The 15,198-nt window shown below is 50.2% G+C and overlaps 1 protein-coding gene across 8 annotated transcripts in view; it reads right to left on the bottom strand.

The window, feature by feature from the left end:
- The window catches only part of FAM163B (family with sequence similarity 163 member B), a 179,163-nt gene that overhangs the window by 22,538 nt on the left and 141,427 nt on the right, over positions 1–15,198 (bottom strand). Inside the window, exon 1 of one of the 8 annotated variants that reach the window (XM_088459699.1) lies at positions 2,661–2,726. The exons of the other annotated variants lie outside the window; for them this stretch is intronic. The gene's annotated coding sequence lies outside the window, so the exon portion shown is untranslated. Of the gene's footprint in view, positions 1–2,660; positions 2,727–15,198 lie in introns of those variants that run through there. 8 annotated transcript variants of the gene reach the window in all.

The raw sequence follows: 15,198 nt of genomic DNA, 5'->3' as shown, positions 1-15,198 counted from the left end.
TTGTATTTTACCCTCAATACTAAAATGTGGATGTGACATCGCAGAAGACTTATTTACAAAACATAATGTGCCAAATCCAATTGGCTTTTATTGTATTAGCTGCCAGTGATAAATGTGACCCTTTTAGGCGGAAAGCGCTCTCTGTAGGAAAATGTGATAAATGGCTTGCAGTAAATCATTAGAGCAGAGAGCATAGGACAGCCCTCAGCCTCTCAATACAAAGGTCAGGGGTTAAAGATTTTATTTCATTAACAAAGATGGCACTTGGCAAACTTAATAAAATGGATTTGCAGTAAAAGATCATTTTATCGTATTTGGTTCCTGCCATCTTTAAAAAACAAAGAAGTAACTTGCAGCTTTTGACGGTTACTGCACATATGAATCCTGCCCTAAAATGGCGTACAAACCAATATGGAGAACTTTATAGTGTAATTGAGTCTGTAGTGGCACCTGGTGGTCATAAATGGTAGTGCATCTCTCACAGCCAGTGGGACCAGAATAGGTGAATCTGGGCCAGAAAGAACCTAATAATTGCTCTTTATTCATCTCCTGGCCGCTCTAATGATCTGCAGAACATTACAGCGTCTGATTGGTCCTCTCGTTCACGCCCCAACCCACGCAATTTTAAAACGGTGAAATTAATTGCTCACCGTCTAAGGTGGTAAGTTATAGGTGGGGCGTATGCGACGCATGAGATATATCCAGCATTGACGTGTTGCCTTAGTCCTGCATGTCCTGTACCAGCTCCTGCCCGTCCTCTACCAGTTTCCTGCCCGTCCTGTACCAGGTTCCTGCCCGTCCTGTACCAGCACCTGCCTGTCCTGTACCAGTTTCCTGCCCGTCCTGTACCAGCACCTGCCTGTCCTGTACCAGTTTCCTGCCCGTCCTGTACCAGCACCTGCCTGTCCTGTACCAGTTTCCTGCCCGTCCTGTACCAGCACCTGCCTGTCCTGTACCAGTTTCCTGCCTGTCCTGTACCAGTTTCCTGCCCGTCCTGTACCAGCACCTGCCTGTCCTGTACCAGTTTCCTGCCCGTCCTGTACCAGTTTCCTGCCTGTCCTGTACCAGTTTCCTGCCCGTCCTGTACCAGCACCTGCCTGTCCTGTACCAGTTTCCTGCCCGTCCTGTACCAGCACCTGCCTGTCCTGTACCAGTTTCCTGCCTGTCCTATACCAGTTTCCTGCCCGTCCTGTACCAGCACCTGCCTGTCCTGTACCAGTTTCCTGCCTGTCCTGTACCAGTTTCCTGCCCGTCCTGTACCAGCACCTGCCTGTCCTGTACCAGTTTCCTGCCCGTCCTGTACCAGCACCTGCCTGTCCTGTACCAGTTTCCTGCCTGTCCTGTACCAGTTTCCTGCCCGTCCTGTACCAGCACCTGCCTGTCCTGTACCAGTTTCCTGCCCGTCCTGTACCAGCACCTGCCTGTCCTGTACCAGTTTCCTGCCCGTCCTGTACCAGTTTCCTGCCCGTCCTGTACCAGCACCTGCCTGTCCTGTACCAGTTTCCTGCCCGTCCTGTACCAGTTTCCTGCCCGTCCTCACTGCTCACTGGGCATCTGATAAATCAATACTGTAAATTGGAGACAAAAGACAGACACATTGCTGCTAAGCGGAACTGTCCAAGGATGTTACTGGTATAATGAGTGCGTACAATGCGCCATTCTCACCGGTAAATGCTTCCTAGTTGCGAGCTGCAGTGACCCACACAAGTGTGTGCTGACCTGTAGTTGTGCCTATTCCTGGACTACATCACAGTAAAATATCCAAACAAGATTCTGGGTTTGTGTTTAAAAACAGAAATAAACGTCTTATCGTCTCCCGCCAAACATAGGACCCAGGTTATGCTAATGGGATAAATAACGGGTTGGTTTATACCAATTCACTTGTTAAAACCAGGTTAATTCCTTTAATAAGTAAAAGGGAAATATAAGGTTGTGCAAATGTGAATATTACACATATTGGACCATCTGTATATTAGGTTTAGCTGGAGGTTGCTGATCAGAGAATTAATGTCTACATGGTCTGGATGTCTGTCAGCTCAGCAGAGCTAAAGATTCTCCCCTCACACTGACAGGATGCCGGCTGGACAGCCCCTACACTCACACTGACAGGATGCCGGCCAGGCAGCCCCTACACTCACACTGACAGGATGCCGGCCAGGCAGCCCCTACACTCACACTGACAGGATGCCGGCCAGGCAGCCCCTACACTCACACTGACAGAATGCCGGCCGGACAGCCCCTACACTCACACTGACAGAATGCCGGCCGGGCAGCACCTACACTCACACTGACAGAACACCGGCAGGACAGCCCCTACACTCACTCACACTGACAGAACACCGGCAGGACAGCCCCTACACTCACACTCACACTGACAGAACACCGGCAGGACAGCCCCTACACTCACACTGACAGAACACCGGCAGGACAGCCCCTACACTCACGCTGACGGAACACCGGCTGGACAGCCCCTACACTCACACTGACGGAACACCGGCTGGACAGCCCCTACACCCACACTGACGGAACACCGGCCGGACAGCCCCTACACTCAAACTGAATGCACCCTCTTTTCTTTACCTCACAGCAACATCCAACTTCACTGAATATAAAAATTAAACTTAAAACAAGACATCACCTCATCTGCCAGAGGAACATACCCCGGGGGAAGCAACTGGATCATTTTGCTTATGATAAATGCTTTCCGGAGGCTGCAGAGTCCTCGGGCCCTCCTGCGTCACGGTGGTCCAAACCTGTTTATTTCTCTCCCCAGCTCTCAGATGCTTCCTGCCAGCGCTGAATTCGCCTCATGGAATTGGCAATTTGTACATACTCAGCGGAGGAAAGGACAGGATTACCTCGCCGGCCTTGGCACACATACGGGGAGGACCACAGCTGTTATTCGGGAGCAGACAAAGCTCCCTGTGTACGGATCCTGACAAACCTGACGTCCACAGACCGTCTTTCATTCCTGGACACGCACTGTTCTCTAATATTGGGTTTCTGTCTCAGAAATAAAAATGTATATATGTCTCCTATTTGCAGTACTCCTGATCCCGGAGCTGCTCTCAGACTATTTACACTGCGTTCCCAGTACAGACCAGTACAGACTGTAGCCGTGGTGCCACCACTGAGCAGACACACATCAAACAATACATTGCCAGAGGCTCCTGGTGTCCACTATGGCCGGTGGTACAGCTGGCTACACATTCAGCAGTGACCCGTAACTCAAATCCAGACTGCAGATCGCCTCATGTGCCGCTGAGGAACACACTTCAATACGTAACATACCCAAACATTTCATTTTATATGGCTGCTGGAAGAGCACTAAGCCCAAAACACCATCTACCATATATAAAACGCTACGAAATGAAAAGATAATAAATAAAAGTAAAAGTTCGAACAAAATACCACAAGAGCACAACAGTATACTACACAGAGCACAACACAGAGCACAACACAGAGCACAACACAGAGCACAACACAGAGCACAACACAGAGCACAACACAGAGCACCACACAGAGCACCACACAGAGCACCACACAGAGCACCACACAGAGCACCACACAGAGCACACCACAGAGCACACCACAGAGCACACCACAGAGCACACCACAGAGCACCACACAGAGCACACAACACAGAGCACCACACAGAGCACACCACAGAGCACAACACAGAGCACAACACAGAGCACAACACAGAGCACAACACAGAGCACAACACAGAGCACAACACAGAGCACACAACACAGAGCACACAACACAGAGCACACAACACAGAGCACCACACAGAGCACAACACAGAGCACAACACAGAGCACACAACACAGAGCACAACACAGAGCACAACACAGAGCACAACACAGAGCACACAACACAGAGCACACAACACAGAGCACAACACAGAGCACACCACAGAGCACCACACAGAGCACACAACACAGAGCACCACACAGAGCACACAACACAGAGCACAACACAGAGCACACCACAGAGCACAACACAGAGCACAACACAGAGCACAACACAGAGCACAACACAGAGCACAACACAGAGCACAACACAGAGCACACCACAGAGCACACCACAGAGCACAACACAGAGCACACCACACAGAGCACAACACAGAGCACAACACAGAGCACAACACAGAGCACACAACACAGAGCACCACACAGAGCACAACACAGCACAACACAGAGCACACCACAGAGCACAACACAGAGCACACCACAGAGCACAACACAGAGCACACAACACAGAGCACCACACAGAGCACAACACAGAGCACAACACAGAGCACACAACACAGAGCACAACACAGAGCACACCACAGAGCACCACACAGAGCACACAACACAGAGCACCACACAGAGCACACAACACAGAGCACAACACAGAGCACCACACAGAGCACAACACAGAGCACAACACAGAGCACAACACAGAGCACAACACAGAGCACAACACAGAGCACACAACACAGAGCACCACACAGAGCACAACACAGCACAACACAGAGCACAACACAGAGCACACCACAGAGCACAACACAGAGCACACCACACAGAGCACAACACAGAGCACAACACAGAGCACAACACAGAGCACACAACACAGAGCACCACACAGAGCACAACACAGCACAACACAGAGCACACCACAGAGCACAACACAGAGCACACCACAGAGCACAACACAGAGCACACAACACAGAGCACCACACAGAGAACACAACACAGAGCACAACACAGAGCACAACACAGAGCACAACACAGAGCACCACACAGAGCACACAACACAGAGCACACAACACAGAGCACCACACAGAGCACACCACAGAGCACACCACAGAGCACAACACAGAGCACACCACAGAGCACAACACAGAGCACAACACAGAGCACACAACACAGAGCACAACACAGAGCACAACACAGAGCACAACACAGAGCACCACACAGAGCACCACACAGAGCACCACACAGAGCACCACACAGAGCACCACACAGAGCACCACACAGAGCACACAACACAGAGCACAACACAGAGCACACAACACAGAGCACACAACACAGAGCACACCACAGAGCACACCACAGAGCACAACACAGAGCACAACACAGAGCACACAACACAGAGCACACAACACAGAGCACACAACACAGAGCACACAACACAGAGCACCACACAGAGCACCACACAGAGCACACAACACAGAGCACACAACACAGAGCACACCACAGAGCACAACACAGAGCACACAACACAGAGCACCACACAGAGCACAACACAGAGCACAACACAGAGCACAACACAGAGCACAACACAGAGCACAACACAGAGCACACAACACAGAGCACCACACAGAGCACAACACAGCACAACACAGAGCACAACACAGAGCACACCACAGAGCACACAACACAGAGCACACAACACAGAGCACCACACAGAGCACAACACAGCACAACACAGAGCACAACACAGAGCACACAACACAGAGCACACAACACAGAGCACACAACACAGAGCACACAACACAGAGCACACCACAGAGCACACAACACAGAGCACACAACACAGAGCACACAACACAGAGCACACAACACAGAGCACACAACACAGAGCACCACACAGAGCACAACACAGAGCACAACACAGAGCACAACACAGAGCACACAACACAGAGCACCACACAGAGCACCACACAGAGCACCACACAGAGCACAACACAGAGCACAACACAGAGCACAACACAGAGCACAACACAGAGCACCACACAGAGCACCACACAGAGCACCACACAGAGCACAACACAGAGAACACAACACAGAGAACACAACACAGAGCACCACACAGAGCACCACACAGAGCACAACACAGAGAACACAACACAGAGAACACAACACAGAGCACAACACAGAGAACACAACACAGAGCACCACACAGAGCACAACACAGAGCACAACACAGAGCACAACACAGAGAACACAACACAGAGAACACAACACAGAGAACAACACAGAGCACAACACAGAGCACAACACAGAGCACAACACAGAGAACACAACACAGAGCACCACACAGAGCACCACACAGAGCACCACACAGAGCACAACACAGAGCACAACACAGAGCACAACACAGAGCACAACACAGAGCACAACACAGAGCACAACACAGAACACAACACAGAGAACACAACACAGAGCACAACACAGAGAACACAACACAGAGCACAACACAGAGCACAACACAGAGCACAACACAGAGCACAACACAGAGAACACAACACAGAGAACACAACACAGAGCACAACACAGAGCACAACACAGAGCACAACACAGAGAACACAACACAGAGCACAACACAGAGCACAACACAGAGCACAACACAGAGCACAACAGAACACTACAGAACACCACACAGAGCACCACACAGAGCACAACACAGAGAACACAACACAGAGAACACAACACAGAGCACAACACAGAGAACACAACACAGAGCACCACACAGAGCACAACACAGAGCACAACACAGAGCACAACACAGAGAACACAACACAGAGAACACAACACAGAGAACAACACAGAGCACAACACAGAGCACAACACAGAGAACACAACACAGAGCACCACACAGAGCACCACACAGAGCACAACACAGAGCACAACACAGAGCACAACACAGAGCACAACACAGAGCACAACACAGAGCACAACACAGAACACAACACAGAGAACACAACACAGAGCACAACACAGAGAACACAACACAGAGCACAACACAGAGCACAACACAGAGCACAACACAGAGCACAACACAGAGAACACAACACAGAGCACAACACAGAGAACACAACACAGAGCACAACACAGAGCACAACACAGAGAACACAACACAGAGCACAACACAGAGAACACAACACAGAGCACAACACAGAGCACAACACAGAGCACAACACAGAGCACAACACAGAGAACACAACACAGAGCACAACACAGAGAACACAACACAGAGCACAACACAGAGCACAACACAGAGAACACAACACAGAGCACAACACAGAGCACAACACAGAGCACAACACAGAGCACAACAGTATACAACAGAGCACCACACAGAGCACAACACAGAGCACAACACAGAGCACAACACAGAGCACAACACAGAGCACAACACAGAGCACAACACAGAACACAACACAGAGAACACAACACAGAGCACAACACAGAGAACACAACACAGAGCACAACACAGAGCACAACACAGAGCACAACACAGAGAACACAACACAGAGCACAACACAGAGAACACAACACAGAGCACAACACAGAGCACAACACAGAGCACAACACAGAGAACACAACACAGAGAACACAACACAGAGCACAACACAGAGCACAACACAGAGAACACAACACAGAGAACACAACACAGAGCACAACACAGAGCACAACACAGAGCACAACACAGAGCACAACAGAACACTACAGAACACCACACAGAGCACAACACAGAGCACAACACAGAGCACAACACAGAGCACAACACAGAGCACAACACAGAGCACAACAGTATACAACAGAGCACAACACAGAGCACAACACAGAGCACAACACAGAGCACAACAGAACACCACAGAGCACAACACAGAGCACAACACAGAGCACAACAGAACACTACAGAACACCACAGAGCACAACAGTACACCACAGAGCACAACAGAGCACAACAGAGCACAACACAGAGCACAACAGAACACTACAGAACACCACAGAGCACAACAGAACACTACAGAACACCACAGAGCACAACACAGAGCACAACACAGAGCACAACACAGAGCACAACAGAACACAGCAGAGAACAACAGAGCACAACAGAGCACCACAGAGCACAACAGAGCACAACAGAGCACAACAGAACCCGGCAGAGCACAACAAAACACCGCAGAGCACAACAAAACACAGCAAAGCACAACAGAGCACAACAGAGAACAGAACACAACAGAACCCCGCAGAGCACAACAAAGAACAACAGAGCCCGGCAGAGCACAACAAAACACCGCAGAGCACAACAGAGAACAACAGAACACCACAGAGCACCACAGAGCACAACAGAGAACAGAACACCGCAGAGCACCACAGAACACCACAGAACACCACAGAGCACAACAGAGCACAACAGAGCACCACAGAGCACAGCAGAACACAGCAGAACACAGCAGAACACAACAGAACACCACAGAGCACAACAGAGCACAACAGAACACAGCAGAGAACAACAGAACCCCGCAGAGCACAACAGAGAACACCAGAACACAACAGAACCCGGCAGAGCACAACAAAACACCACAGAGAACAACAGAGAACACCAGAACACAACAGAACCCGGCAGAGCACAACAAAACACCACAGAGCACAACAGAGCACAACAGAGCACAACACAGAGCACAACAGAGCACTACAGAACACCACAGAGCACAACAGAACACTACAGAACACCACAGAGCACAACACAGAGCACAACACAGAGCACAACACAGAGCACAACACAGAGCACAACAGAACACAGCAGAGAACAACAGAGCACAACAGAGCACCACAGAGAACAACAGAGCACAACAGAGCACAACAGAGCACAACAGAACCCGGCAGAGCACAACAAAACACCGCAGAGCACAACAAAACACAGCAAAGCACAACAGAGCACAACAGAGCACAACAGAGAACAGAACACAACAGAACCCCGCAGAGCACAACAAAACACCGCAGAGCACAACAAAGAACAACAGAGCCCGGCAGAGCACAACAAAACACCGCAGAGCACAACAGAGAACAACAGAACACCACAGAGCACCACAGAGCACAACAGAGAACAGAACACCGCAGAGCACCACAGAACACCACAGAACACCACAGAGCACAACAGAGCACCACAGAGCACAGCAGAACACAGCAGAACACAACAGAACACCACAGAGCACAACAGAGCACAACAGAACACAGCAGAGAACAACAGAACCCCGCAGAGCACAACAGAGAACACCAGAACACAACAGAACCCGGCAGAGCACAACAAAACACCACAGAGAACAACAGAGAACACCAGAACACAACAGAACCCGGCAGAGCACAACAAAACACCACAGAGAACAACAGAGCACAACAGAGAACACCAGAACACAACAGAACCCGGCAGAGCACAACAGAGCACCACAGAGAACAACAGAGCACAACAGAGCACCACAGAGAACAACAGAACCCGGCAGAGCACAACAAAACACAGCAAAGCACAACAGAGCACAACAGAGAACAGAACACAACAGAACCCCGCAGAGCACAACAAAACACCGCAGAGCACAACAGAGAACAACAGAACACAACAGAGCCCGGCAGAGCACAACAAAACACCGCAGAGCACAACAGAGAACAACAGAACACCACAGAGAACAGAACACCGCAGAGCACCACAGAACACCACAGAGCACAATAGAGCACCACAGAGCACAACAGAGCACCACAGAGCACAGCAGAACACAACAGAACACCACAGAGCACAACAGAACACCACAGAGCACCGCAGAGAACAACAGAACACAGCAGAGCACAACAGAACACCACAGAGCACAACAGAACACCACAGAGCACCACAGAACACCGCAGAACACCGCAGAGAACAACAGAACACAGCAGAGCACAACACAACACCACAGAGAACAACACAACACCACAGAGAACAACACAACACCACAGAGAATAACAGAACACCGCAGAGCACAACAGAACGCCACAGAGAACAACAGAACACCACAGAGAACAACAGAACACAGCAGAGCACAACACAACACCACAGAGAACAACAGAACACCACAGAGAACAACAGAACACCGCAGAGCACCACAGAACACCGCAGAGAACAACAGAACACAGCAGAGCACAACACAACACCACAGAGAACAACAGAGCACAACAGAGAACACCAGAACACAACAGAACCCGGCAGAGCACAACAAAACACCGCAGAGCACAACAAAACACAGCAAAGCACAACAGAGCACAACAGAGCACAACAGAGAACAGAACACAACAGAACCCCGCAGAGCACAACAAAACACCGCAGAGCACAACAAAGAACAACAGAGCCCGGCAGAGCACAACAAAACACCGCAGAGCACAACAGAGAACAACAGAACACCACAGAGCACCACAGAGCACAACAGAGAACAGAACACCGCAGAGCACCACAGAACACCACAGAGCACAACAGAGCACAACAGAGCACCACAGAGCACAGCAGAACACAACAGAACACCACAGAGCACAACAGAGCACAACAGAACACAGCAGAGAACAACAGAACCCCGCAGAGCACAACAGAACACAACAGAACCCGGCAGAGCACAACAAAACACCACAGAGAACAACAGAGCACAACAGAGAACACCAGAACACAACAGAACCCGGCAGAGCACAACAAAACACCACAGAGAACAACAGAGCACAACAGAGAACACCAGAACACAACAGAACCCGGCAGAGCACAACAGAGCACCACAGAGAACAACAGAGCACAACAGAGCACCACAGAGAACAACAGAACCCGGCAGAGCACAACAAAACACAGCAAAGCACAACAGAGCACAACAGAGAACAGAACACAACAGAACCCCGCAGAGCACAACAAAACACCGCAGAGCACAACAGAGAACAACAGAACACAACAGAGCCCGGCAGAGCACAACAAAACACCGCAGAGCACAACAGAGAACAACAGAACACCACAGAGAACAGAACACCGCAGAGCACCACAGAACACCACAGAGCACAATAGAGCACCACAGAGCACAACAGAGCACCACAGAGCACAGCAGAACACAACAGAACACCACAGAGCACAACAGAACACCACAGAGCACCGCAGAGAACAACAGAACACAGCAGAGCACAACAGAACACCGCAGAGCACCACAGAGCACAACAGAACACCACAGAGCACCACAGAACACCGCAGAACACCGCAGAGAACAACAGAACACAGCAGAGCACAACACAACACCACAGAGAACAACACAACACCACAGAGAACAACACAACACCACAGAGAATAACAGAACACCGCAGAGCACAACAGAACGCCACAGAGAACAACAGAACACCACAGAGAACAACAGAACACAGCAGAGCACAACACAACACCACAGAGAACAACAGAACACCACAGAGAACAACAGAACACCGCAGAGCACCACAGAACACCGCAGAGAACAACAGAACACAGCAGAGCACAACACAACACCACAGAGAACAACAGAACACCACAGAGAACCACAGAACACCGCAGAGCACCACAGAACACCGCAGAGAACAACAGAACACAGCAGAGCACAACACAACACCGCAGAGAACATCAGAACACCGCAGAGCACCACAGAACACCGCAGAGAACAACAGAACACAGCAGAGCACAACACAACACCGCAGAGAACAACAGAACACCACAGAGAACAACAGAACACCGCAGAGCACCACAGAGAACAACAGAACACAGCAGAGAACAACAGAACACAGCAGAGCACAACACAACACCACAGAGCACAGCAGAACACCGCAGAGAACAACAGAACACCGCAGAGAACAACAGAACACAGCAGAGCACAACACAACACCGCAGAGAACAACAGCACACCGCAGAGAACAACAGCACCACAGAACACCACAGAGAACAATAGAACACAAAAGAGAACAACAGAACACCACAGAGCACCACAGAACACAACAGACCACAGAGCACAACAGAACACCACAGAGCACAACAGAGCACCACAGAGAACAACAGAACACAGCAGAGAACAGAACACCGCAGAGCACAACAGAACACCGCAGAGCACAACAGAACACCGCAGAGCACCACAGAACACCGCAGAGCACCACAGAGCACAACAGAGCGCCGCAGAGCACAACAGAACACCGCAGAGCACAACAGAACACCGCAGAGCACAACAGAACACCGCAGAGCACCACAGAGCACCACAGAGCACAACAGAACACAACAGAGCACCACAGAACACAGCAGAGCGCAACAGAACACAGCAGAACATTAGAGAACACCACAGAACTCAGCAGAACACAATAGAGCACCAGTTTGCCGACTTCACAATAAACTACTTCTCTGTTTTCCCTTCTGCGTATTTTATCCCTGAGCCATCACCCCGAAACCAAACAACATTCCTTTATTATGTCCTGCTGTCCTACGCCCAACCGGATGATATTTACTAAACATATTTCTCATTTATTTCTTCTTTTCTTAAACATTGAGGATTGTGCTGTACATAGTGCTGATGTCTGCAGTGACCAGTATGTGTAGCAGCACCCCCATAAATGTCCCCCCAATTGTGCTGTACATAGTGCTGTCTGCAGTGACCAGTATGTGTAGCAGCACCCCCATAAATGTCCCCAATTGTGCTGTACAAAGTGCTGAACGTCTGCAGTGACCAGTAAGTGTAGCAGCACCCCCATAAATGTCCCCCAATTGTGCTGTACAAAGTGCTGATGTCTGCAGTGACCAGTATGTGTAGCAGCACCCCCATAAATGTCCCCCAATTGTGCTGTACAAAGTGCTGAACGTCTGCAGTGACCAGTATGTGTAGCAGCACCCCCATAAATGTCCCCCAATTGTGCTGTACAAAGTGCTGATGTCTGCAGTGACCAGTATGTGTAGCAGCACCCCCATAAATGTCCCCCAATTGTGCTGTACAAAGTGCTGATGTCTGCAGTGACCAGTATGTGTAGCAGCACCCCCATAAATGTCCCCAATTGTGCTGTACAAAGTGCTGATGTCTGCAGTGACCAGTATGTGTAGCAGCACCCCCATAAATGTCCCCCCAATTGTGCTGTACAAAGTGCTGATGTCTGCAGTGACCAGTATGTGTAGCAGCACCCCCATAAATGTCCCCCAATTGTGCTGTACATAGTGCTGATGTCTGCAGTGACCAGTATGTGTAGCAGCACCCCCATAAATGTCCCCAATTGTGCTGTACAAAGTGCTGATGTCTGCAGTGACCAGTATGTGTAGCAGCACCCCCATAAATGTCCCCCCAATTGTGCTGTACAAAGTGCTGATGTCTGCAGTGACCAGTATGTGTAGCAGCACCCCCATAAATGTCCCCCAATTGTGCTGTACATAGTGCTGATGTCTGCAGTGACCAGTATGTGTAGCAGCACCCCCATAAATGTCCCCAATTGTGCTGTACAAAGTGCTGATGTCTGCAGTGACCAGTATGTGTAGCAGCACCCCCATAAATGTCCCCCAATTGTGCTGTACATAGTGCTGATGTCTGCAGTGACCAGTATGTGTAGCAGCACCCCCATAAATGTCCCCCCAATTGTGCTGTACAAAGTGCTGATGTCTGCAGTGACCAGTATGTGTAGCAGCACCCCCATAAATGTCCCCCCAATTGTGCTGTACAAAGTGCTGATGTCTGCAGTGACCAGTATGTGTAGCAGCACCCCCATAAATGTCCCCCAATTGTGCTGTACAAAGTGCTGATGTCTGCAGTGACCAGTATGTGTAGCAGCACCCCCATAAATGTCCCCCAATTGTGCTGTACATAGTGCTGATGTCTGCAGTGACCAGTATGTGTAGTAGCACCCCCATAAATGTCCCCCAATTGTGCTGTACATAGTGCTGATGTGTGCAGTGACCAGTATGTGTAGCAGCACCCCCATAAATGTCCCCCAATTGTGCTGTACATAGTGCTGATGTCTGCAGTGACCAGTATGTGTAGCAGCACCCCCATAAATGTCCCCCCAATTGTGCTGTACATAGTGCTGATGTCTGCAGTGACCAGTATGTGTAGCAGCACCCCCATAAATGTCCCCCCAATTGTGCTGTACATAGTGCTGATGTCTGTAGTGACCAGTATGTGTAGCAGCACCCCCATAAATGTCCCCCCAATTGTGCTGTACATAGTGCTGATGTCTGCAGTGACCAGTATGTGTAGCAGCACCCCCATAAATGTCCCCCAATTGTGCTGTACAAAGTGCTGATGTCTGCAGTGACCAGTATGTGTAGCAGCACCCCCATAAATGTCCCCCAATTGTGCTGTACATAGTGCTGATGTCTGCAGTGACCAGTATGTGTAGCAGCACCCCCATAAATGTCCCCCCAATTACTACAAGACATAAAGCCTAAGGGACCATGACTGAGATGGCGCCTCGTCTCTGCAATGTGCCCACACTAGCTCTCTTCAGGCCTGGCATCCTAGCTGGAGGAAAATGGGCATCTACCATTTATCAGGAACCGTGTTTGGAGCTGCCCCTGTGATGAGCGATACTGTGTTACATCTCCGCAGAACGCTCCGTACTCCTTCCCGGCAGCGTACTGGTGATGACCTGTTCTGTCACACGGGGCGGTGGGAGAGCGACACATCCACCTGCTGGGACCAGCTACAGTGACCTAACATTACACCTATACACAGTGACAGCGGCGCAGTGGGAAAGGCTGGCTCACCATGTGTAATGGCTCCCTGGTGGCACCAGATCCCTGATCCCTACTGCTCTGACACTGACTGCATGACCCCAACTTTATGCTGCTCACGCGGAGAACTAAGTGCATGGAGGCGTCTGACGTCTTATTGCTTCAAATGCAAAAAGTACAAGATCCCTCATTGCTGGACGAGACTAGCGCAGAGGGAAAATGTCCAACTAGTTATTACAGCGCTGAGCTGCCATTGGCCAGCTTGTGCGTTCCCATCTCTGACACCCAACAGTCACAGGGAGCAGCTGCACGGACTCGCTGAGCAGGAATGAGAGAGCGCCGGGACTGTGGCACCTGTGCAACATGGAAACGGGCCTGCAACTCTGCATTCTGGGCCTGATTCAGAGACGTGCGCAATGGCGAGTTTTACGCAGAATTAGCAATTTCTTCCTATACGTCAAAGTTGTACCAGCCTGTTAGATAATACCCCAATCACTGCACAACAATGAGAATGTTTCCGATGTGACAATAGTGACGTCTAATTGATGTCAGCAGCAAAGAATGAATATGACATGTAAAACTCTCAGTTAGCTCTGAGTTCGGAGATATCGCCCATGTATGACGCTGTAGGGGTACTCCTAGTGACGTGGGCAGAATGGAGAAAATCTTATCAGCAATCTGCGTTCCGCGCAGAGGGGGCGGGGCCTA

This window comes from Taudactylus pleione, unplaced genomic scaffold, assembly GCF_031769625.1.
Source record: "Taudactylus pleione unplaced genomic scaffold, aTauple2 ptg000927l, whole genome shotgun sequence".
NCBI lineage: Eukaryota > Metazoa > Chordata > Amphibia > Anura > Myobatrachidae > Taudactylus > Taudactylus pleione.
This window is presented reverse-complemented; position numbering and strand designations above follow the sequence as displayed.